This window comes from Dromiciops gliroides, chromosome 2, assembly GCF_019393635.1.
Source record: "Dromiciops gliroides isolate mDroGli1 chromosome 2, mDroGli1.pri, whole genome shotgun sequence".
Lineage (NCBI taxonomy): Eukaryota > Metazoa > Chordata > Mammalia > Microbiotheria > Microbiotheriidae > Dromiciops > Dromiciops gliroides.
The window spans coordinates 268,215,695-268,241,465 of record NC_057862.1 but is presented as its reverse complement, the minus strand read 5'-3'; the positions used below and the strand labels follow the sequence as shown (position 1 = coordinate 268,241,465).

Sequence of the window (25,771 nt, the reverse complement as noted above, 5' to 3'; positions counted from 1 at the left end):
TTAAGGATTATTTTCTTCATTGAGTTTTTAACCTCTTTTCCCATTTGGCCAATTTTATTTTTAAGGAAATTTTTCCTTCAGTAAATTTTTTGTACTTCCTTTTCCATTTTGCCTATTCTGCTTTCTAAGGAGTTGTTTTCTTCAGTATTTTTTGTGCCTCTCTTTACCAAACTGTTAATTCTCTTTTCACAATTTTATTGCATCACTCTCATTTCTTTTCCCAATTTCCTCTCTACCACTCTTTCGCTTTCTTTAACTCTTCCAGTTTTTGCTGGCCTTGGGTCCAATTAGCATTTTTCTTTTAGACCTTTTCTTGTAGTGGGTTTTTTTTTTGTTTGTTTGAAGTGACTTGCCCAGGGTCACACAGCTAGTGAGTGTCAAGTGGCTGAGACCCAGATTTGAACTCAGGTCCTCCTGAATCCAGGGCTGGTCCTTTATCCACTGCTCCACCTAGCTGCCCCACTTGTAATGGTTTTTACATTGTTGTCTTCTAAATTTTTGTCTTGGTTATGCCTGCCATCATACTAGCCTTTTATGGTTATTTTATTGTTGTTGTTTGCTCATTTTTCAATCCTGTTTCTTCACTTTGACCTTTATGTTAAAGTTGGTCTCTGCTCACCTAGGGTAGGGAGGCAGTATCTCAAGCTTCACGTTTTTTTGTACTGTTGTTTTCAGAGCTAGTTCTGGAGGTCTGCAAGTTTTTTGGTGTTTCCAACATGGTAATATCCCCAGAGAGGTGTGGTTACTTATTTTATAATTTTTTTATCTTAAAAGCATTTTTATTTTTTCCCAGTTACATGTAAAGATAGTTTTCAACATTTGTTTTTTATAAGATTTTGAATTCCAAATTTTTCTCCTTCCTTCCCTTCCCTTCCCTATAAGTTATACATGTACAATCATGTTAAACATATTTATGTATTAGTCATTTTGTGAAAGAAGAATCAGAAAAAAGTTAAAATAAAAACAAAAAAAAGTAGAAACAGTATGCTTCAATCTGTATTTAGATTCCACAGTTCTTTTTTCTGGATGTGGAGAGGATTTTCCATCATGGGTCCTTTCTTGGATTACTGTATTGCTGAGAAGAGCTAAGTCTATCACAGTTGATCACTGCACAATATTGCTATTACTGTGTACCATGTTCTCCTGGTTCTGCTTACTTCACTTAGCATCAGTCCAGTGTAGTTACTTCTTTCCTGATCTTTATCCAGGAATGGTCCCTACTCTTTAGTAGTCACAAGTGTTAGTGCTCCTTTTGGTCTGAGAACTGTGACCAGGGCCCCTCCTGGTGTTATGACCAACCATAATGCTACCCTCTGCCCTGGAATTGCGACCCAGAACTGCTTAGGGGCAGTAAAGTTGCCAATCAGTGTCAGCTATACTCAGTTCCAGCAAAAGGTCCTTTGTAATCTCTTATTGACTAGTTGTCCGAATCCCTTACCATCTCTGGTCTGAGAACTGAAGCTGCTGCTAGCCTATTGCTGGTGCTCCTGTCATGTACCAGGCCTATGCCCAACCAGGTGTTATAGACCTCTCCTATGGACCTTCTAAATTGTCCTTAGACTGGATAAGTATCTTCCTCAATCTTTTGTTGTCTCTGCACTTCAAAATTTGATTTGAGGAGTTATTTTAAAGTTGTATAGAGGGGAATGTTGGAGAGTTCAGTTGGATCTCAACCTGTACTCTATCATTTTGTCCAATCAAAACCTAAATTACTTCTAAAATTAAAGAAGTATTTGGTGACCCTGGGCAAGTCACTTAACCTCATTGCCCCGCAAAAATTTTTTTTAAAAAAGTATTTGCTGTCATCATGACTTCTAGGCTCCTTTTGAATTTTAAAAAGAAATTAATAAGCATTTATTTTCTCTCTTCCCATTATCTCCAATTGAAAAAGAAGAAAAAGCCCCTGTGGACATATGCATAGTGAATTAAAAACAAATTGCTTCACTAATTCTGTCCAAAAATATATGTTTCACTACATATCTTGAGTCCATCATCTCTTTGTAGCATGCTTAATCATCAGTTCTCTGGAATCATGGTTGGTCACTGCACTGATTAGAGTTAAGTCTTTCAAAGTTTGTCATACATTGTTATTGTAGAAATTGTTCACTGGAAACTATGGGTATGCTTAATAATCAGGGAGTGGTTGAACAAATTATAGTATATTAATAGTATATTATTGTACCTTTAGTCTCTTTCTCCCTGCTCTAGTTTCCCTATTCCATATCTACTACTCTGGCTTCACTTGCATCCATACCCACCTTGACTCTCTAGGTTGCTACTTTAATGATTTGCTTGCCACTATTTTGGAGTCCTTCATCCATGGGATTCCCGACTTCAGAGAATAATAGAATTTCACAACTGAAAAAAGACCTCAGAGTGCAATCCATACTTAAAACAGAATTCCCTCTATTACATCTCTATAAAATCTCTAGTCATCTTCTAGCCCCCAGTGGAAGATTTCTAGCCTTCAGAAAGCAGCACATTCTACTTTGTAATAGCTCAGATTAGGCTTCTTTCCCATTACATACCACACCAAAATCTACCGCTTTTCCTATTTTCTATTTCCTTTGGTTCCAAGCAAAACAAGTATAAACTTTGTGTCAAACGTTCGTGGGAAGGGGAAAGAGGCGAGGAGAAGGGAAGAAGAAAAAATCTTCTATTGAGCATCCTTTGATGAAAATCTATGTGCGGGTTCAGTGAAAATTCCAACACGGCGGCGTGCTCTTTAGTTCTCCCGCGCTCCCGGCAGGGGTCGCCAGGCAATCTCTGCCACTTACCAAGGTCCACGGCTCCTGGCAGGACCCTTACCCCATCCCTCCTCCTCCTCTCCCGCACCATTTGACTGAAGGCCGCGCAAAAGGCCGAAAACCCTCCGTCTTAGCGAAGCGGGCCGTGTGCCGCAGTGCAGCAGCAGCAGCCGCCGCCGGGGAGCCTCGAGCTGTTGCCTCACCAGCCAGAGAAATGGTCTTCGTCGTCACTGTCGCGTTGCGTGGGTGGCGGGCCAGCCGGACGCCTCACTTGACCGCGGGCCGTGGCTTCTCCGCTTGGGCCTCCAGCCCCGGGAGAAGCTCGACCGAAGGAGGGCGTCGCCGTCCTTTCTAGCCTTGGGACAGGTCCTGCCGCCGGCTCGGGGCCCCGCCGTACCCTCTGCTTAGCTTCCAGTCCTCTCTCCCTGTACCTGCTAGAGGCGGGAGCCACTGACCTTGGAGGGTTTAGAGCAGTCTTAGGGGTGCCGGGACCCTTCGGAGCCCGAGGGCAGGAATACGCCCCTCGGGAGGAGCGTGTTTTTATCCTTAGGCTCAGAACTGAGGAATGTGAGCCCCTGATCGGTTTGATGCTTATTGCCCGACTGTGCAGAAGTGGCGGCGGCGGGGGAAGTGCCGGACACTCACCGCGGCCCTGACGCGGCTCTCACCGGGCAGCGGGCTCTCATCGGGCAGCGGGCCCTCACCGGAGGCAGCTGGCAGAGCCACTGAAACAACAGGCGCGGAGCATCCACTCCGAGGAAAACAGAAGTGCCCGGACAACAGGAGCCTATTGTGGACAGAAGATCAGATGGCAGCTGGAGGTGAAAATAATTTTGTTAGTAGGGTGATGATCCTGACATCTTCAGCAAGTCAGTTAATAAACATTTATTAAATGCCTGCTATATGCCAGACCTTGTAATAAGTGCTGGGGGAGACGAAGGAAGGCAGAAGACGGTTTCTGCCTTGAAGGAGCTCCCAGTCCAACGAAGGACACAAAACCAATATGTCGAATGAGCTATACACAATAAGAGATAATCAACTGAAAGAAGGCACCAGAATTAAGAGGGATTAGAAAAGGCATCCAGTAGAAGGAGGAGGGATTTTTAGGGAGCGCTTAAAGCCAGGAGGCAGAGGTGAGGAGAGAAGGAGTTCCCAGAATGGAGGACCGCCAAGGGCAGGAAGGGCAATGTCTTGTGTTGAGGAACAACCAGGAGACCAGTGTCACTGAATCGAAGAATAAGAGGAGCATGGGGGTAAGTTGTAAGAAAACTGGGAAGGGGGTGGAAGGGGGAAGGGGGGGAGGAGGCTCTGAAGAGCTTTGAACACTAAATAGAGGATTTACGTTTGATCCTGGAGGAGCTGAGGTTTGATCCTGTTATTTAAAAAGGAGTGACATGATTGGACCTTGACAGCTGAGTGGAGGATGACTGGATTGCGGAAAGGTTTTTGTTAAACTACAAGGTGATAGGTACCTACACTAGGCTGGTGGCAGGATCAAAGGAGAGAAAACCTATTTGAGAGGTGTAACAAAGATGAAATCTACAGGGCTTGGCAACAACTTGGATATGAGAGGTGAGAGATAGTGAAGAATTGAGATGACATCTGGGTTGTGAGTCTGGGGGACTGGGAGGATGATGGTACCTTTTGACAGAAAGAGGGAAGTTTGGAAGCAGAAAAGCATTTGAAAAGGACTGGAATTTTGCACGGGGTTGTGTAGATATTTGAGAATCATAAACATCAGAGATGCTGATAATTGAATCTATGGAAGCTGATGAGATTGCCAAGTGAAATAATATATAGAGAGAAAAGGGCCCAGGACAGAGCCCTGTGGGATACTGATGATTAGTGGGTGTGACTTGGATTCAGCAAGAAAGTGATGTCAGACTAACCTACAAAGAAGAGAGTATGAAGAAGAGGGTGATCAACAGTGTCAAAGGCTGCAGAGGAGGTCAAGAAGGATAAGGAATGAGAAAAGGCCATTAGATTTGTCAGTAAAAGATCATTGGTAACTTGGATGAGAGCGTGTTCAGAGTGTAGAGATTTAAGAAGAAAGTGCTAGGACAGGAAATAGTGAAACATGTTGTAGCCAGCCTTCTCAGACACCAGGCCCATTGGGGAATAGTGCAGTGACAATCGTGGAGACATTGTAGCAGCAGATATGTGAATTGTCTTAAGACATTTGTGTTTCCTACCCGTGTGGCCTCCCTACTTCTGTTGTACTATGTGTGGGCTTGACCACTATGTGTATCTGTGGGAGATTGCACCTCAGGTTTTTAGGGGTGAATGTTTTGTTACTATAGTTCATATTATACGTTTCATGCAAACAGCTTCTAAACCTGATTTTTTCCACTGGCTCGCTTGAAGATAAATACATCAATCAGTTGGGGATAATAAGCTTTTATATTACAGACCCACAGAGTATCCTGAACCTAGACTAGTCATCTCTGAGATAAACCAACCCTCACTTTGGAGAAGAGATTCCAGACTGGGATAAACTATGGGTCTACATAGTTTACTTACAATTCCATTGTATGCATCTACCACAAATTATTTAGGCCATTTTCTTTGCCACTACAAATGGTGCTGCAGTAATTACCTCCCATTCAACAAATTGGTAAAAATGACCCAAAAAGTCACTGTTGGAAGGGTTGTGGAAAAGCAGGCAATCAAATTCATTGTTGGCAGAGTTTGATTTGTTAAACCATTCTGGAAAGAAATTTAGGATTATGCAAATAGAATGCTTAAGATATCATACCCTTTTAAATCCAGAGATTAATTGCTAGGCATATACCCTGAGGTGGTTATTGACAAAAAGATGAACTCCATATATTTGCCAAAATATCTATAGGAGCACTTTTTTTGTGATAGCAAAAACCTGGAAACGAAGTAGAAGCCCCATCAATTGGAGAATAGATAAACAAATTATGTTAGCTGCATATAATGTATTAGTAGCATGACGTAAGAAATGATGAATATGATGAATAGCATGGAAATATGAGAACCATGGAAAGACTTACATTAACTGATTGCAAAGGGAAATAAGAATCTAGGAAAGCATATACATAATGATGACAACAGTGTAAGTGGAAAAAAAACAATAGCCACATTTGTTGAAAATGAATCTTAGGGGGCAGCTAGGTGGCCACAGTAGATAGAGCACCGGCCCTGGATTCAGGAGGACCTGAGTTCAAATCCGCCTCAGACACTTTACACTTACTAGCTGTGTGACCTTTGCAAGTCACTTAACCCCAATTGTCTCACCAAAAAAAAAAAAGAAAGAAAGAAAATGAATCTTATACAAAAATATTTATAGCAGTTCTTTTTGTGGTGGGCAAAGAAATTGGAAACTGAGGGGGTTGCCTGTAAAGTGGGGAATGAAGGAACAAATTATGGTGTATAAAATGATAGAATACTATTGTGCTATAAGAAAGAATGTAAATGATTTCAGAAAAACCTGGGAACACTTATATGAACTAATGCAAAGTGAAATGAGCAGAATCTGAAGAACAGTTTACACAACAGCAACAATTACTGTAGAGATAAACAATTTGAAAGACTTAAGGACTTTGATTAATGGAATGACAATCACAATTCTGAAGGACTGACTCATGATGAAAAAGGCTATCCACTTCAGATAGAGACTGATGGAGTCAGAGTCAGACTGAAATATCTTTCTTTTCTTTTTTTCCCCCTCTCCTTTCTCTTTTCTTTTCACCATGGCTGCTATGGAAATTTCTTTTGCCTAAACTGTACATATTTGTAATGGGTTTTATTTTTCTTTTCCTTTTCAATGGGGGGAAAAGGGGAAGAGGAAGGGAAAATTCAGAGCTAAAAATAAAATAATATTGAATTTAAAAACCACAAAAAAATGAATGTTGAAAAATTATAAAGAACAAGGTTGCAGCACAGTGAATAGAGTGCTGGCCTAGAGGTCAAGAAGATCCAAGTTCAAATATGACCTCAGACACTTACCAGCTGTATGACCCTGGGCAAGCCACTTAACCACTGTTTGCCTTAGTCTCCTCATTTATAAAATGGGCATCATAATAATAATAATAGTACATACCTCTCAGGGTTGTTGTGAGAATCAAATGCAATAATAATTATAGAGCTCTTTGCACAGTGCTTGGCATATGGTCAACACTGTATAAATGTTAGCTATTATTATTATTATGAGAAGACACCTTCCCCTCACTCCTTTGCAGAGACTGCATATTATGTCAGTTTTTTAAATGTATCAATTTTGCGATTTTTTTTCTTTTAAAAATTTTGTTATAAGGGATGACTTTCTGGGAAGGGGAAGGAGGTGAGATACAGGGAGAAAGTTAGGCAATGTTAAAGCAAAAGATGTCATAAAAATTGATTTAAAAAATTTAAAAAGTAAGTCTTTGAATATTTTGGTGTATTTGAGACCTTTTGAATTTATTGTCTTCCTTGTTTCATGCCTAGCAGTGGAGTCTTTGAGTCAAAAAATACTGGATATTTTAGTTACTTTAAAAATGTAATTCCAAATTGTTTTCTAGGATGATTGAACTGATTTCCTGTTCCACCCTCATCCTAATAGGATACCTGTCTTCCAGCAACTCCTGCAACACTATTTCCATCTTTTGTCATCTTTGCCAGTTTCTGACTGTGTAGTGCTATGGACTTTCATTTATTAGTTTATATCATGATAATGTATGTATGTGTCATACATGCCTACTTAGAAGCCATAAGGGCTTCTGTCTCCTTCAATGCTTAATAGAGTTCTCTTCACATTTTGCTGCTTATGATTTATCAATTTGAATAATGAAGACCAAATTTTCCATACTTCATACAAATTTGGGGTATTTTCTAGCTGTGAGATTGGAATTCTATGCACAAGTTGCCCTTAGGTAACTAATTCAATTGGACACAACAAACATTTAAATACCTACTATGTACAATGCACTGACCTCAGCAGTGGGCATATAAAGATTAAAATAGAACAGTCCCTGTCCTTAGGGAACCTTACATTCTACTTGATGGTAGTGGTAGTTGTAAAGGAAGGGCTATAAAAATACTTCTAAAAAATACACATAAGAGAGCAGAAGGAAGTTCAGAAAGGGACACATATAAGGAGGGCAGTGTTGGAACCTAATGTATTAATTTAATATATAATGAAGAAAATCCAAGGTATTCATAATAGTCTTTCATGATATCATATAGAATACACTTTTCCCATTTTTGTATGAGGAAATGTTCATGGTTGTTGATTTTTTAAAAATTCATAAAAACCAAAAAATGTTTTAAAAATAAAGAAAGAGAAAAAATGTTTTAAAAAGAAAGAAAGAAAGAAAGAAAGAAAGAAAGAAAGAAAGAAAGAAAGAAAGAAAGAAGGAAAGAAAGGTTATGTTTACATAAGGACTGTTTTAGTGAGGAATGGGGACATTCTTACTCCAGCATAGGGTTGAGGCCTAAGGCACTAATCTGATTGGTCAATAAATGGAGCAATCTGATCGGGTCAAACTCTAAGTCAGGTTTTCTTTCTTGAAGAGTTATGTAGTTAACACAGCATTGTTCTAAGGAGGAGCTGACACTCTTACCCAGAAAAGGTTAAGACCTGGTATTGTAGTTGTAAAATCTTGTTGAGCAACTGGTACCATCTGACTAGTTTCTAGCACTGTTATTGGTCTACTTAGTACAATTTGATTGGTTGTTATTGTTATGCCATATGTTGATAGGGGAAAGTATGTAAATGAGGGAATTATAAAATACTGTAACGTGATTGGTTGGAGGAGACCGCCTTGAGGGGTATAAAAAGAGGTGAGGGACCTTTCTTCAGTGCACTCTCCAGCACATTCAGAAGATTGCCCATCTTCACAAAGATGAATAAAGAAGCCTTTACCTACCAACTGCTGCCTGCTTGGATTCTTTGAGCAGCGACCTGCTAGCAACACTAGAGCTGCACAACACTATTGAGTGTTTAGCTGCCTTTCTAACAATCTTGTGAAACCGATTTGGATAAGGAAATTGCAAGCTACTCCAGTATTTTTGTCAGGAAATCCTCATTGTATGAATAGTTGGACTGAACACAATGACAATAACAAAAACAAAAACAAATTGCACAATAGGTAATTTTTGTTTGAATCCTGGCTCTGCCATTCACAACTTGTGTAACCTTGGCAATTCAGTTTAACCTCATTCGGTCTAATTTCCTCATCTATATAGGGTGGTATTGATTAATTAATCCCTGATCAAGTCAGTTCCTCACCAGCCCACTTAATGGAATTACAGAACTTAAGGGGTAAGTTTACAAAAGCAATGGAGGTTTTAGTGTTTTACTTCTTCCCACTACATGTGGACGATTCACTTCAGCAGAAGAGGGTTAGCTTTCTTTTGGGGAAACCATTAACAACAAGTCGTATTTTCAGTTAGAGAACTGCATAGGTCCCTGTGGGAGGTGAGACTAACTGAAGAGAGAAAGAGAGTTGTTTTCTAATTAATGAGCTTGATTTTGTATCCTTTGTGTTTTGTATTTTCTTTTAGGTGAAATAAAGCCTGTCTTGTATTAGAGTATTGTTATCCTGAAAGCTTGCATGGTAACTGAAGGTTGTTTTCCTTTTCTATAGAGATCTAATCATATTTACCAGGAGAGAGAGACCCTGTGTGAGGAAAAAAGCCCAAATGATATGAATAGTAAGAATATTTAACTGGCCTATGTAAAACAGATCTTTGGTCTTAAGACAGGTTAAAATATTCTTTATGGGACATCCAGGAAGAGATATAGGCAGCAAACAGTTAACCATGCATCTTTGCCTCAGAAAAGAGATTAGAGTTTGGAGTTGTTTGCATAGCAGTAATAGCTAAACCCTTAACAACTGATGAGATTTCCAAAACAGCACATATAAAATGAAAAGAGAAACCAATGCAGGAAAGAGCCCTGCGGGCCAGCCATACCAAGTGGGCAGAAGGTAGATAATGATCCAGAAATGGAGAATGAGAAGTAGTCTATACTTCACATGCAGAGTAAGGTATCATTGGAAAGTCACACTGTCTTTTTCAAGTATGAAATCTTTAGAATAAAGATTTTGGAGTACACCTAACCCAGTTAAAAAGAAACTTAGTCAATTCCTAATCTTGCTCCACCAAGCTGCATGGAGTTAATAATTTTAAAAATTTATTATTATTAATTTAAAAAATAACAAACATGAATATTTCCTCATACAAAAATAGACAAAAAGTATTCTATAAGAGATCATGAAACTATTATCAATAGCTTGGATATTTTAGTCATATATAAATTTAACATGGTAGTTTCTAACATTGTACTTCTATGTGTCCCTTATGAACTGCCTTCTGCTCTTGAATGTGTACATTTTAGAAATGTTTCATGATGCATTTTCCTTTTTTTTTTTGGTTTCACTATCACTGTTCTTCAGTTCAAGCCCATCATAACTCTTGCTTACCCAAAGAAATCAAAGCCTACCCTTGTAACAAATAAATGTAGTAAAGCAAAAGAAATCTACAGTTAATTGTATTTGAGCATATATTGCCATTTTACTCTTCTAATCAATCATTTTCTCTGTTTTGAGTGGTCATTGCATTGATCAGAGTTCTTCAAGTCTTTCATAAATTGTTTTTCTTTGTAATGTTGTAATCATTGGTTTGTGAACTTGTTTTAAAAAACATTTTGGTAACTATTTCAATAAAATTGGTTTCCTTTGTAATCTTATGTACTTTATTTTGTGCATTTTAAAACAGTATTCTGAGAAAGAGTATATAAGATTCCCAAGACCATCAAAGCATTAATGACAGGAAAAAGATTAAGAATCACTGGTACAAATTATTCTCCTGGTTCTACTTATTTCATTCATCACTAATTGATGTAAGTCTTCCTAGGTTTCCTTCAATCCACTTCTTTCATCATTTCTTAAAGTACAAAAATATTCTATTAAATTAATACACCACGGAATTTGTTAGGTTTTCTATAACAAGTGTTTCTATAAAGAATTTTCTCTTTAAATTATATTTCTAGCATTGCATTGCAATGTGAGAGGGTAATGCATAGTGTGGTAACTTTTTGAATATGGTACCAAATTAATTTCCATATTGGTTGGATAAATTCATAGCTCATTGAGCTGTGGAGTGTGCCATTAGTAATCTCCATTTTCCTGCATTCTCCTTCATTGACTATAATTGTCCTTTTTTGTCATCCTTGCTTGTTTATTTTCTCTTTGCTTTATCATATTCTATCTGATGTTGGGTATCAATTGTGGATATTTCTTGGAGATCAGATCTTTATTAGAGAGAATTGCTACAAAGGTTCCCCCTTACCCTTAGCTTTATCATATCTATCTGATGTTGGGTATTAATTGTGGATATTTCTTGGAGATTCAGATCTTTCTTAGAGAGAATTACTACAAAGGTTCCTCCTAACCTTAGTTAACTGATTCTCCTTCTAAATCTTAGGAAATTGATTTTTTTGGCTATGGAAAAACTTATGTAAAATTTTTTATGTAATCAAAATTATTCATTTTATCTCCTGTGATCCTCTCGATTACTTGCTTGATAAGAATTGTTCAGTTATCCATGGTGTGAAGTATCTCATTCCCTGCCCCTATAATTTATTTATAACATGACCCTTTAGATCTAGGACATGTCTTTATTTGGAAGTTATTGTGATATGTGGTGTGAAGATACTGATCTAATTCAATATCTGCCAGACTTTTCCCCAGGAATTTCTGTTGAATCAAGGGAGTCCTTTTTCCAGTAGTTTGAGTCCAGCTTGACTGAACTACCATGTTTGATTGTTTCTGAGTTTTGTGTATTTCATCTGTTGCAGTAATCACTTTTCCTGTTTTTAACCTATACCAGATGATTTGATGATTGCTACTTTGTAATATAGTCTGAAATTGATACTGCTAGACCCTTTTCACTTTTTATCATTGTTTTCCTTAAGATTCTTGATTTTTATTCCTCCAGTTAAAATTCATTTATTTTTTCTAGTTATATAAAGTGATAACTCTGGTGTTTTTATTGGTATGGGCATTAAATATGCAAATAAATTTAGTAGGATTTTCATTTTAATTATATATATAGGCTCTGCTCAACCATGAGCAATTAATTAATTTCGATTATTAACTCTCAGTAAAGAGTTTTATAGTTACGTTTATATATTTGCTATGTGTGACTTGGCAGGTGGATTTAATCAATTAATAAGAATTTATGTGCCAGTCATTCTGTATTTATTTTGAAAGACATTTCTTTTTTATCTCTTTAGGTTGAGTTTTGTGGTAATGAACAGAAATCTTTTGGGGGGCTTTATTTTATAAAATTAATTTGGGGGGGTATTTTATAATAAGCTACTTTACTGAAGTTGTTATATTGGCGAGGCAATTGAGGTTAAGTGACATACCCAGGATCACATAGTAAGTGTCAAGTGTCTGAGGCTGGATTTGAACTCAGGCCCTCCTATCTCTAGGGCTGGTGCTCTATTCACTGTGCTACCTACCTGCCCCTACTGAAGTTATTTCAATGAACTTTTTTTTTGGTAGGGCAATGAGGGTTAAGTGACTTGCCCAGGGTCACACAGCTAGAAAATGTCAAGTGTCTGAGGCTGGATTTGAACTCAGGTCCTCCTGACTCCAGGGCCAGTGCTCTATCTACTGTGCCACCTAGCTGCCCCCTCAATGAACAAAGTTAAGTTGAATTTTTAGGATTCCCTAAATGTGACATTTGCAAAAAAAATAATAATTTTGTTCCTTTTTACCTATGTGTATGCTCTCAATTCCTTTTTCTCAACTTATTATTATATCTGATATTTCTATCACTGTAGTAAATAATAATGGTGATAAATATGACATCATTGGTTTTTTTTCCCTGTCTTTTTTGGAAAGGCCTTCAGCATTTTGTCATTACTTATAATGTTAGCTCTTCATTTAGAGAGACACTATTTAACATGTTAAGTAAAGGTCCATTTATTTCTATACTTTTTAATATTTTTGACATAATGAGTATAGCATTTTTGTCAGAAGCCTTTTCTGCATCTGTTAATATAGTCATGTAATTCTTATTTTTTATTAATGTGGTCTATTATGTTTGTAGATTCTTGTTATGCAGTCTTTAATATATAATATTGTAGCTTATTTGCTAATGTTTTACTCAATATTTTCACATTAAAATTCATTAGAGATGGGGCAGCTAGATGGCGCAGTCGATAAAGCACTGGCCTTGGATTCAGGAGGACTTGAGTTCAAATCCAGCCTCAGACACTTGCCACTTGCTAGCTGTGGACCCTGGGCAAGTCACTTGACTCATTGCCTGCAAAAAAAAATCATTAGCGACAAGGTTTATAGTTTTATTTCTCTGCTTTGTCTCTCCATTGGTTAGATATCAGGACCATATTTGTGTTATAGAAAAAGTAAACTGAATTCCTTTTCCTGTTTTTGCAAGTGATTTACATGATAATTAGAATTGTTCTTCAGATGGTTCATAGAATTTGCTTGTAAATCTATCATGGTTCTGGGTGGTTTTTTCCTTGAGAGTTCTTTTATGGCTTATTTAATTTCTTTTCCTAAGGTTGGGTTATTTAAATTCTCTATTTGCTTATTCCAATTAATCTAGTATTTCATATTTATAAAATATCTACCCATTCACCTGCATTATTAATTTATTGACATCTAATGAGTCAAAATAGCTTCTGATTCTTCCCTTTCATGTTCATTTGTTATGAGTTACTTTTTTTCATTTTAATCTTGGTAATTTTGTTTTCCTCCCTTATTTTCTCAAATTACTTATATTTTTGTCTATTAGTTTTTAAAACAGGTCCTAATTTTAATTAATTCAATAGTTATATTGTCTTTATAATTTGTTTTTAACAATTTCTGCTTCTATATTCTGTTGGTGTTTTTAAAAAAATTTGTTGTTTTCCTAATAGATACCATGCTCACATTGTTTTGCTTTTTCTTTCTTTTACTGATGGGAGTTTAAAGATACTGATTTTCCCCTTAAGGAATGGCTTGTATACAAAAGTTGTCCGTTCATTGTGTCATCTTCTTTGATGAAATTATCTGTTGTTTCTTTGATTGTTCATTGATCCATCCATTCTTCAGTGTTAAATTAATAAATTTATTCTCCTTTTACGTTTGAATCCAAGTTAACAAGTCAACAAGAATTTAATAAAGCTTACTATCTTCAGGCTCTATGCCAAAGCACTGGAGATTGGAAGAGAGTAAAAGAAATGCCCTTCCTTGTCCTCAAGGGGTTTACATTCTAATCAGGGAGACAAAATGCAAATAACATTGCATACATATGATAAATTTGGGGTGGATCGGATGTAATTTCAGAGGGAAAAGAGGTGGATGAAGAAAGGCTTCTTGTAGGAGGTGGGATTTTAGCTGAGATTTGAAGGAAGCTAGGGAAGCCAGGAAGCATAAACAAGGAGGGGACAGAATTTCAGAGGAGGACGGCCAGGGAAATGCATGGTTGAGAGTCATGTATATGAAGAATAGCAAGGAGACAAATGTAACTGCATCAGAGAATACATGTAAAATATTGAAAGGAGCAAGGTTAGGAAGGACTTTAAAAGCCAAACAGAGGATTTTAGGTAGGTAATAGGGAGCCACTGGGGTTTATTGAACAGGGGAATGACATGGTGAGATCTGTGCTTTAGGAAGATCACTGTGGTAGCTGAGTAGGGGATGGATTGGAGTGTGGAAAGACCTGAGGCAAGGAGACCAACCAGAAGCTTAGTGCAGTGTTCAAGTGTGAGGTGATGAGGGCCTGTACCAGTGTGGGTAGCAATGTCAGAGGAGAGAAGGAGCCATATACTAGAGATTCTGTGAAGGTAGAATTGACAGGATTTGGCACCAGATTGGATAAGAAGGAATGAAAGATAATGAGGAGTGGAGGATGACACCTAAATTATGAACCCAGGTTCATGATAATGATCTTGAATAATGGAGAAATTAGGAGAAGAAAGGGCTTTCGGGAAAGATAATGAATTTAATTTTGGATCTGTTGAGTTTGAGGTGTCTACAGGATATCCAATGTGAGATGTCTAATAGAAAACTGGAAGTGTGAAGCTAGAGGTAAGGAGAGAGGTTAGAGTTGGAGAAATAGATCAGAATCACTTGAGGAAGATAATAATTGAATCCATGGGAACTGATGAATTTGTCAAGTGAAATAGTACAGAGAGAAAATATGAAGAATGTCAGGACAGAGCCTTGGGGGAATATTCGTGGAAAGTAGGCACAACTGGGATAAAGATCCAGCTAAGGAGACTAAGAAGGAGTGTTCAGATAGGTAAGAGAACAAGAGAAAAAAGAGTATCAAGAAGAGATGATTGATGGCATAAAAGGCTGCAGAAAGGTCAAAAAGATGAGGATTGAAAAAAAGGCTATTAGATTTGGTGATTGAGAGATAATTGGTAACTGGAGAGAAAAGTTTTGGTTCAGTGATAATGTCAAAAGCAAGACCATAGAAAATTAAGAAGAAGAGAAATGAAAGGATGTGGAAGTACCTATCATTGATGACTTTCTCAAAGAATTTTAGCCATGAAAGGGAGGAGAAATGCAGGATGATGGTGACAATACTTTCTTCAAATGTCCTCCATTGATTATATTGTGTATGGTGTTATAGTCATTAAAGGATAAAAATTTTATTCTAATTTTCTGCATTTGTTTATTTGGTTTTTATGCCTTAGCACATGGCCATTTGGGGCAGGGGTAAAAGTACCATCTTCTGCTGAGAACTATGTATTTCTCCTTTTTATTCTCATTCAGCAGTTACCACAGATCTCTCATATCTAATTTATCTGAAATTCTATTCAGGTCCCTTAAATTATTTTTTCTTTATCTTTTTATTAGATTCTTCTAGTTCTCAGAGATGGATATCAAGGTCCCCAACTATTAAAACTTGCTTTATATTTTTTCTTTGTAATTTAGTTTTTGTTCTTTTTCTTTTTTTTTTTTTTTTTTGGGAGGCAATCGGGGTTAAGTGACTGCCCAGGGTCACACAGCTAGTAATTGTTAAGTGTCTGAGGACCAGATTTGAACTCAGGTTCTCCTGACTCCAGGGCCAGTGCTCTATCCACTGAGCCACCTAGCTGCCCCCAAATAGTATTACCTTCTCTATGTTATTATTTTATTCTTTTTTTTTGGGGGGGGGGGAGGTTGAGGCAATTGGGTTAAGTGACTTGTCCAGGGTCACACAGCTAGTGTAAAGTGTCTAAGGCCAGATTTGAACTCAGGTCCTCCTGACTCCAGGGCCAGTGTTCTATCCACTGTGCCACCTAGCTGCCCTAGTTTTTTCTTTAAGTACTTAAATGCTGTGCCATTTCTCACATTTATATCTTGTATTTATATTATTTCCTTATTTATGACTGCTTAGAGTATATTGTAGTTTCCCTAATTATTCTTTTTAAATCATGGCTACTTTTAGTCTTGACTTGTTTGAAATTGTGGTTGCTATCCCTATTGGTTTTTTGTTTTTGTTTTTGTTTTTTTTGGTGAGGCATTTGTGGTTAAGTGACTTGCCCAGGGGCACACAGCTAGTAAGTCAAGGGTCTGAGGCCAGATTTGAACTCAGGTCCTCCTGACTCCAGGGCCATTGCTCTATCCACTGCACACCTAGCTGCCCCTATCCCCTATTGTTTTTTAATTCTCTTGAAACATAAAATCTATTTCTGACTCTCCTTTTTAACTTTATATGTGTCTGAAGCAGTAAGGTATCCTGAGGAAGAGACAGCATGTGCCAAGCAAACCAAATCATCACCACCCCACTTTGACCATTATCTCCACTCAGATCCTGATGGGGACAGCCTAGAACCTTGAACAGAAGAGCTTGGAAATAGTAGTGCTCCCAAAACGGGATATACTGGTAAATGTTTAAAATTGACTCTGAATTGCTGGTTATTTTCAATCCTTGTTTCTTTGAGAAAGTGATTTGTGGATTCTTTATATTTTCTTTCTTTCTATCTTTCTTTTTTTTGTGTGAGGCAATGAGGGTTAAGTGCCCAGGGTCACACAACTAGTAAGTGTCAAGTGTCTGAGGCCAAATTTGAACTCAGGTCCTCCTGAATCCAGGGCTAGTGCCACCTAGCTGCCCTGATTCTTTATGTTTCATTTAAATTTTTTTTTTTAGTTGAGTTGAGCTTTTATTTAATGTTTCAAAAAAATTTAGTCAAAACAGACCAAAGTCCATGTCACCATCAGACTCCTCGGATTTCTTCTTCTTCCCCCCCCCCCCTTCTTCTTCTCCTCAGCTGGGGCAGCTGTTGCTAACAGGAGCAGCACCTCTAGCAAGGGCAGTACCACCAGCCAGCTGCTGGGGCACATCCACCAACTCCTACATTGCAGATGAGACTTGCAATGTTTACATTGTTCAGGGCCTTTGCAAATAATCCAGGCCAGAGTGTTCAACATTTATACCTGCTGCTTTAATGAGGGCATTAATTTTATCCTCCCTGACCATAACCTCATCGTCGTGAAGGATGAGAGCAGAGTAGATTGCAAGTGAGCTGGAGACAGCCATTTCGGGAGATGGATAAGGAGAGACTTGTTTGTAATGGTGCTAGGTGCTGGCTGAAGTGAGGATTTCACCCCAAGGCAGCCAGCTTAGCTTCCAAGGAAGAACTGAACACCTTACAGACAACTGAAGAGAAAGTGCCCTGATTCTTTATATTTTCACTTTGACCTCTTGTACTAATAGATTTGTATAGTTGGTTTTGTTTTTTTTTAATTTCAATATGTTTCTTGTAATAAGCATAATGTTGAATTCTGCTTGTAATGCATTTTTTACTACCCTCCTCCATTTTATGGGTGAGTTTATCACATTCACTTTTACTTATTATTATTGTTAATGGTATATCCACTCCATTATAAACTTTTTTCTACTTTTTGATTTTGCCTTTCTCTTCACAATGTGAAATGTCCAGACCACCTGAGATGGTATCTCACATGAGGATGCTAGATAGGTGTATCCAGGAGAACTGTAATGACATGTAAGGGAAGTTCCTTGGAGAAATTGGAGAATGTTTGGACATTTTGCAACTGGTATTAAAGAGTCAGCCTTTTTGATTGGATGTATAGTTTATTCAAAAGGTCTGTCAGTTTCAGGCTCCTATTCTTTGCCAAGTTTCCTTCTAAGAGATTTCAGTCATTTCTTCATTCATGATTTATGGTGAAGAGAATATAGTCTTGCAAAATGTGGGTCGAAATCTTGGTTAAAAGACCAAGCCACAAGAATACAGGAATCTAAGTCCAATCCCAGTTCTTGAGCCATTTGTAGTATCAATGTTTCAGGGAGCAAGGGACAATCTTTGGAGTGACCTTTGGGGCTCCAATCCAATAGAAGAATTCAGGCAAGCAGTCAAGCCACTTTTGGACATGAACTTGGTAAGACCAGTGCTATGTAGGAATTGAACTAAGCCTAATACTACATGGATAGTGAGATGAAATAAAGGAGCTTAAACCTCTGAGGTACTGGGGGAATATATTTCTATGTTTTGTCCTGCATACATTTGAAACAAAATGCCTTTGTAAAAACATAGATATTAAATGGTTAAATTGACCTGGAGTATTAGTCACTGCCCCTTCTCCCATGGGGAAAGATAGCTATTGGGGGCTGAGCCAATGGCAGGAGACAAAAGGACACCTGAATCCCTCTCAGTGTATTTGAGAACCCTGATGGGGAGATATAACAGACCTGTCCATGAGAGAGTGGGGTCAGAGAGAATCTATGTTACACAATGAAGAAAGGATAAAAGAAAAATAAATGGTCCAATAAACACTAGTAATCTAGAGTTGAAGTGGTCTGTTCCCATTCCTGTTAGTCCTCTCTTTCCAAGTCCATACCCCAAACATTCGTTCTTATACTTTCTCTCTTTTATAATTGTTCTTTTATGACTAACCATCAGCAAAGTTTGCTTTGCCTCCCCAACTCATTATAGAGGTCTCATCACATCAGCTCTCTCCTATTTCCCTTTCCCTTGTTGAGTTTGATGTATTTATACATAAAACACTTTGTGTATTTGTTCAATACTTCTTTATCAGGTTGATTAGAGTGACCGTCATGTGATATCTAACCCTGCCCCCATCCTTTCCTCTATGTTTGGATATTCTTCTGCACTCCATACTAAATTCCTGGGGCAGCTAGGTGGTACAAGTGAATATCAAGTGCAGGCCTGGGAGTCAGGAAGACTTATCTTCCTGAGTTCAAATATGTTCTTAGATACTCACTAGCTGTATGACCCTGGGCAAGTCACTCACCTGTTTTTCTTAGATTCCTAATCTATAAAATTAATTGGAGAAGGAAATGGCAAATCAGTCTAGTATCTTTGCCAAGAAACCCCAAATGGGGCCATGAAGAGCTGGACCTAATGAACAACAAATTCCTCCCATTTCTTCCTGAGTATATTTTTCTTCTGCCTTTTCATTTTCTTCCCTTAATACCAAACAGAACAAACCACATCTAATTCCTATTTTTTAAAGTTTTCTTAATTTTCTATGTGACTCCTGAAATAGCAAGATTCTAATGGGACACTTGTCTCTTCTCCGCTTTTCAGAAGGTTCTTCATCATCATTTAACATCTTCTGATTGTTCAAATGTAATTATCTTTGGAGGTTTCTCTTGATTTCTGTTTTCATTTCAAAGTTTGTACTTACCCATGCCTTTATCAGGATAGCAAGCAACCCTCTAGGATATACTCAATTTTGCAGTAAGCCTTTGGGAAATCTGCCTTTGTGAGATATTTTATTCTAAGATTTTTCTCTTCTTTAAAGTCATTACAGTGTAGTATAGTGTAGTCCTGACTGCACTTTCTTACTATTTGACTACTTTTCTATATTGTAGGATTTTTTTCTTGATCTGAATTGGCTTTGAATTTTCCTGGTTATTTTCAGTTTTGTATGTTTGGAGAAGATGATTGCTGGATTCTTGATATTTTCATTTTACCCTCTTCTAATAGATCATTATTACTATGTAGCTTAATAATAAATACACAATAATGTAGTTTTATGATTCTGGTTTTTATAGAACTTTCATGATCATAATTATTCATATATAGAATTTTAGAATCTTAAATTATATGTTCTTTACCTGTTTTTTCCAGGTCATTTGTTTCTGATAGTTGGTACCTTATATGTTCTTCCAGTTCCTTAATTTTATAATTTATTCTAATATTTCTTGTTGGTCATGAAGTTATTGAGTTGTGATTGCTCAATTCTATTTTTCTGAAACTGACTATCCTTCCAATTCTTTTCCTACAGAGCTCTTATTTAACTTTTAATTTCATTTTTTATCTCTTGCTTCATTTCTTCTAGCTTTTCTTATAGCTCTCATCAAGAAATCACTTTTTTCTGTGGCTCTGCTTCCTGGGATTTTCTCTGAAATTCTCAATTTAAAATAATTAAGTTAAAAATTACAAAGCACAGGGGCAGCTAGATGGCGCAGTGGATAGAGCACCAGCCCTGGAGTCAGGAGTACCTGAGTTCAAATCCGGCCTCAGACACCTTAACACTTACTAGCTGTGTGACCCCTGGGCAAGTCACTTAACCCCAATTGCCTCACTTAAAAAAAAATTAACAAAGCACAAACATTTTAATATATTAAGAAGCCTGGGAAAGTATATTTTATGTAAAATATATGCAGTTTTTCCCATTAATTTATATAATATTCTGGGTTTTTTCTTTTTTTTTTTTTGCGGGGCAATGAGGGTTAAGTGACTTGCCCAGTGTCACTCAGCTAGTTAGTGTCAAGTGTCTGAGGCTGGATTTGAACTCAGATCCTCCCGAATCCAGGGCCAGTGCTTCATCCACTGCCACCACTTAGCTGCCCCCTAATATTCTTCTTTAGTTAATCCCCCACACTTGTATTTACACTTCTGAGTTTGATACTTAGAGAGGACTACTATTTCTAGATTTATGGGGTACCCTGTAGGACCATGGGGATGATACTACCTTTCTCTTTTGGACTGTGTACTGCCACCTATTAGTAGAATTGCTTTCCTTCAAAGTATATATAGATGATGGGGGGTAGGGAAAGAAAATTCCCTCTTTTTTCTTTCCCTTTGTAGGAAACTCCTTTGTAGACAGATTTTGAAATGTACTCCCATAAACCCCTAGAATTTCTAGGGCTTAGCTTTTAAAGCCCTGAAAAAATTTGTTAAATTTTTGCTGGTCCAAAGGAGGTTTCTTCCTTTAAAGTACTCACACCTCACAAAAGGATCACCAGTTGTTAATACATTAACATCTCAATATCTGTGTTATCATCTGTCTGTGTGTGTCTGTCTGTCTCTATCTCTACAAAACCAATACTACATGCTTATTTGTATTTCCTTCTGAATTCCTCCTCTCATTTATATTTTTTAAAAAATGTTTTATTGTTATCCTTCTCTTCTTCGCACTTCTTTCTCTCCCTTCCTTCTTCTTTCTTTCTTCGTCCACTAAGAATTGGGAAGCTGGGAAATATGCTTCATCATGAGTCTTCTGGAGTCCTGATTTGGTCATTGCATTGATTAGAGTTTTTAGTTTTTCAAAGGTGTTTTTATTGATGGCATTGTGGTCATTGCATAAGTATTTCTCTTTGTTCTTATTTCATTCTGCATCCGTTTACTATAAGAGTTCCCAGGTTTCTCTGAATTTATCCCTTTCATAATTTATTATTATGTAATATTATACTACATTAGTATAATTTGTTCTTCCATTTCCTTTTAATTTTTTTTTCAATTTTCAAGGCATTTTTTTCTCCCACCTCCACTCCACTGGAAAAAAAATACAAACCTCTGAAACAAATAATCATATTCAAGGAAAACAAATTCTCATATTGGCCAGGTCCAAAAATGTTTCTATTTTGCTTCTTGAGGTCCTCTGTGAGGAGGATGGCTAAGTATTATTGTATTTTTTTTCAATCATCAGAAGACCTTCCTTCTCATCCTCCCATCCAGATACCTCCATTCTCCTGCTTCCCAGTTGAGAAATAAAAAAAGAAATAAAACTTATTACAATCATGTACAAACAATCAAAACAAACTTTCATATTGGCCATGTTCAACAAAACTCTTGTCTCATTCTTAAGTTCTTTATTCTCTTTATCAGGAGGTGAGTGGCATGTTTCAGCATTAGTCTTCTAGGTTGATCATTATTGCTGATAAGAATTCCTGATTGTCAGAGCTGTTTGACTTTACCACATTGTTTTTATTATATAAATTGTTCTTTCTGGTTCTGTTCACTTCACTCTGCAACCAGCTCATACAAGTCTTCCCAGGTTTCTTTGAAGCCATCTCCTTCATAATTTCTTATAGAATAATAGTATTCCATCACATTTATTTGCCATAACTTGTTTATACATTCTCTAATTATTGGATACCTCCTCAGATTACCATTATTTATACCTCAAAAAGATAGAAACATTTTTTATACATCCTTAGAGTTTGTTTTGCTTAAGACTACTCCCTCCTTTAATGTACTTTCTCTCAAATCACCCCTCCTCTGTTTTCCCTTTACCCTCCTATTTGCCTGTTAAGCAAAATATATTTCTGTTCCTAATTCTATGTGTACATATGGTATATTTTAGCTAGTATTTTTTAGCTAATTCAGATGAAAGTGATGTTAAAGTATCACAGTTCTTCATACTCCCTCCTCGTCCATTGTGTACCCTAATTATGTGAGATGATTTTTTTCCTTGCCTTACTATCCTTTTCCACTTCTCAATATAGTCTTCTTCCCCTTTTTTTTCCCATTCTTTCCTTAAGATGATCAACATAGGGGCAGCTAGGTGGCGCAGTGGATAAAGCACCAGCCCTGGATTCAGGAGGACCTGAGTTCAAATCGGCCTCAGACACTTGACACTAGCTGTGTGACCTTGGGCAAGTCACTTAACCCCAGTTGCCTCACTTAAAAAAAAAAAAGATGATCAACATATAGCATAACTACTCCCTAGGCCATGTCTAATTGGACTCCCTCTATAACCCCTTATGATAAAGAATTCTAAGAGGACACATGTATCATCTCTCTATCTGAATGAAAATATACATATATATATTCTCTATATAATATTGTTAATAGTATTATATTATCCTTGTTTAGTCCATTATCACTGTCCATTTTATAGTTACCATTTTGTTTCTCTTTTTAGTATTTATTTAAAATTTATTTTTGTAATATTAATATTTTATTTCTTTTTTTAAAGTAATAAACCATTTAAATTTATAGTTTTGGGGTTCCAATTTTTATTCCTCCTTCCCTCCCTCCCCTACCCCTTCTCTGAGGCAGTAGCAATCAGATATAAGTTATAATGTATGGTTATGTAAAACATTACCATATTATTAATTTATATAAGAAAACCTGAATGAAAGAAAAAATGAAAGTGAAAAATAGCATGCTTCAGTCTGTGTTTCATCAATATCAGTCCTTTCTTTGGAAGGGATAGTATGCTTCGTCATCATTAGTCCTGTGGGATTGTACTTGGATCATTGCATTGTTGAGAATAGTTAAGTCTTCACAGTTCTTCATCAAATAGTATTGCTGTCTCTGTGCATAATGTTCTCTTGGTTCTGCTCACTTCACTATACATCAGTTCATACAAGTCTTTCCAAGTATTTCAACATTCCTTTTTTTTTTGAGTTTCAAATTTGTCTCCTCCCTCCATCCCCTCTCCTCCCCCTTACCCTGGATGGCAATCAATCTGAAATAGGCTATACATGTACAATCATGTTAAACATATTTCTACATTTACTATTTTGTGAAACAAACAGAACAAAAGTGAAGAACCATGAAAACAAAACAAAACAAAAACACCAAAAAAGTGAAAGTAGTATACTTTAATCAGCATCAGACTTCATAGTTCTTTCTCTGGATATGGATAGCATTTTTCATCATGAGTCTTTTGGAATTATATTGGATTATATTGGAATTATATTGTATTGCTGAGAAGAGCTAAATCTATAATAGTCGATCATTGCCTAATGTTGCTGTTACTGTGTACAATATTCTCCTGGTTCTGCACACTTCAGTCAGCATCAGTGAATGTAGGTCTTTCCAGGTTTTTCTGTAATCTGTCTGCTCATCATTTGTTATAGCACAGTAGTATTCTATCACATTAATATACTGCAAGTTGTTCAGCCATTCCCCAACTGATGGGCATTCCCTCAATTTCCATTTCTTGCCACACAAAAAGAGTTGCTATAAATATTTTTATACATGTATGTCCTTCCCCCCTTTTAATGTTCTTTTTGGGATACAGATTGAGTAGTGGTATTGCTGGATCAAAGGGTATGCACAGTTTGATTGTCCTTTGGGCATAGTTCCAAATTGTTCTCCAGAAGGTTAGATCAGTTCAGAATTTCATCAACAATGCATTAGTGCCCCAATTTTCCCACATCTTCTCAACATTTCTCATTTTCCTTTTCTGTCATATTAGTCAATATGACAGATATGAGTTGGTATCTCAGAATTGTTTTAATTTGCTTTTTTGTAATCAAGAGTGATTGGGGCGGGGGGGGGGGGCAGCTAGGTGGTGCAGTGGATAAAGCACCAGCCCTGGATTCAGGAGTACTTGAGTTCAAATCTGGCCTCAGACACTTGACACTTAGTAGCTGTGTGACCCTGGGCAAGTCACTTAACCCGAATTGCCCTGCAAAAAAATAAATAAATAAACAAACAGATAGATAGATAAATGAATGAATGAATAAAAATAAAATAAATAAAAGAGTGATTTAGAGTATTTTTTCATATGACTATAAATAGCTTTAAATTCTTCATCTGAAAACTTCCCATTCATCTCCTTTGACCATTTATCAATTGGGGATTGACTTGTATTCTTATAAATTTGATTCAATTCTCTATGTATTTGAGAAATGAGGCCTTTATCAGAAACACTGGCTTTAAACATTATTTGTCAGCTTTCTGCTTTCCTTCTAATCTTGATTGCATTGTGGGTTTTTTTTGTGCAAAAACTTTTAAATTTAATTTAATCAAAATTATCCATTTTTCATTTCATAATAGTCTCTATCTCTTATTTAGTCATAAATTCTTCCATTCTCCATAGTCTGACAGGTAAGTAAACTATTCTTTGCTCTCCCAATTTGCTTATGATATCAACCTTTATGTCTAAATCATGTACCCATTTTGACTTTCTCTTGGTATACAGTGTGAAATGTTGGTCTATGCCTAGCTTCTGCCATCCTATTTTCCAGTTTTCCCAGCAGTTTTTGTCAGTTAGTTCCTATCCCAGAAGCTAAAGTCTTTGGGTTTATCAAACAGTAGATTTCTATTGTCATTTACTACTGTATCTTGGGTACCTAATCTATTCCACTGATCCAGCATTCTATTTCTTATCCAGTACCAAATAATTTTGATGATTGCTGCTTTATAATATAGTTTTAGATCTGGTATGACTTTCCATTCCTTTCCATTCTTTTCATTAATTCCCCTGATATTCTGACCTTTTGTTCTAGATGAATTGTTATTGTTTTTCTAGCTCTATAAGATAATTTTTGGTAATTTGATTGGTATGACACTAAATAAATTAATGTAGAATTGTCATTTTATTATACTGGCTTGTCCTACCCATGAGCAATTGCTATTTTTTTCCAGTTTTTTAGATCTGACTTTATTTGTGTGAAAAGTATTTTGTAATTTAGTTCATATAGACTCCCAAATATTTTATATCGTGTACAGTTATTTTAAATGGAATATCTCTTTCTATCTCTTCCTTCTGGACTTTGTTGGTAATGTTTAGAAATGTTGCTAATTTATGTGGGTTTATTTTATATCTTGCTACTTTACTAAGTTGTTCATTATTTCAAGTAATTTCTTTTAGTTGATTCTTTAGGATTCTCTAAGTTCACCATCATATTATCTCCAAAAGAGCAATAGTTTTGTTTCTACATTGCCTATTCTAATTTCGTCCATTTATTTTTCTTCTTTTATTGCTAAAACCAAGTTCTTTTTTTAAATAATAAACATTTTTTGTAGTTTTGAGTTCCAAATTTCATCCCTCCTTCCCTCCCTCCCCACCCACTTCCCTGAGGCAGTAAGCAATCAGATATGGGTTATACATGTGCAA

At 36.8% G+C, this 25,771-nt stretch overlaps 1 protein-coding gene across 2 annotated transcripts in view; it reads left to right on the top strand.

The window, feature by feature from the left end:
* The first annotated feature begins 2,079 nt into the window (after positions 1-2,079).
* Positions 2,080-25,771, top strand: part of BAZ1A (bromodomain adjacent to zinc finger domain 1A) — a 209,331-nt gene continuing 185,639 nt past the window's right edge. Inside the window, exon 1 of one of the 2 annotated variants that reach the window (XM_043984698.1) lies at positions 2,080-3,568. The gene's annotated coding sequence lies outside the window, so the exon portion shown is untranslated. Of the gene's footprint in view, positions 4,001-25,771 lie in introns of both variants that reach the window. The other variant, XM_043984696.1, reaches the window with a different exon arrangement.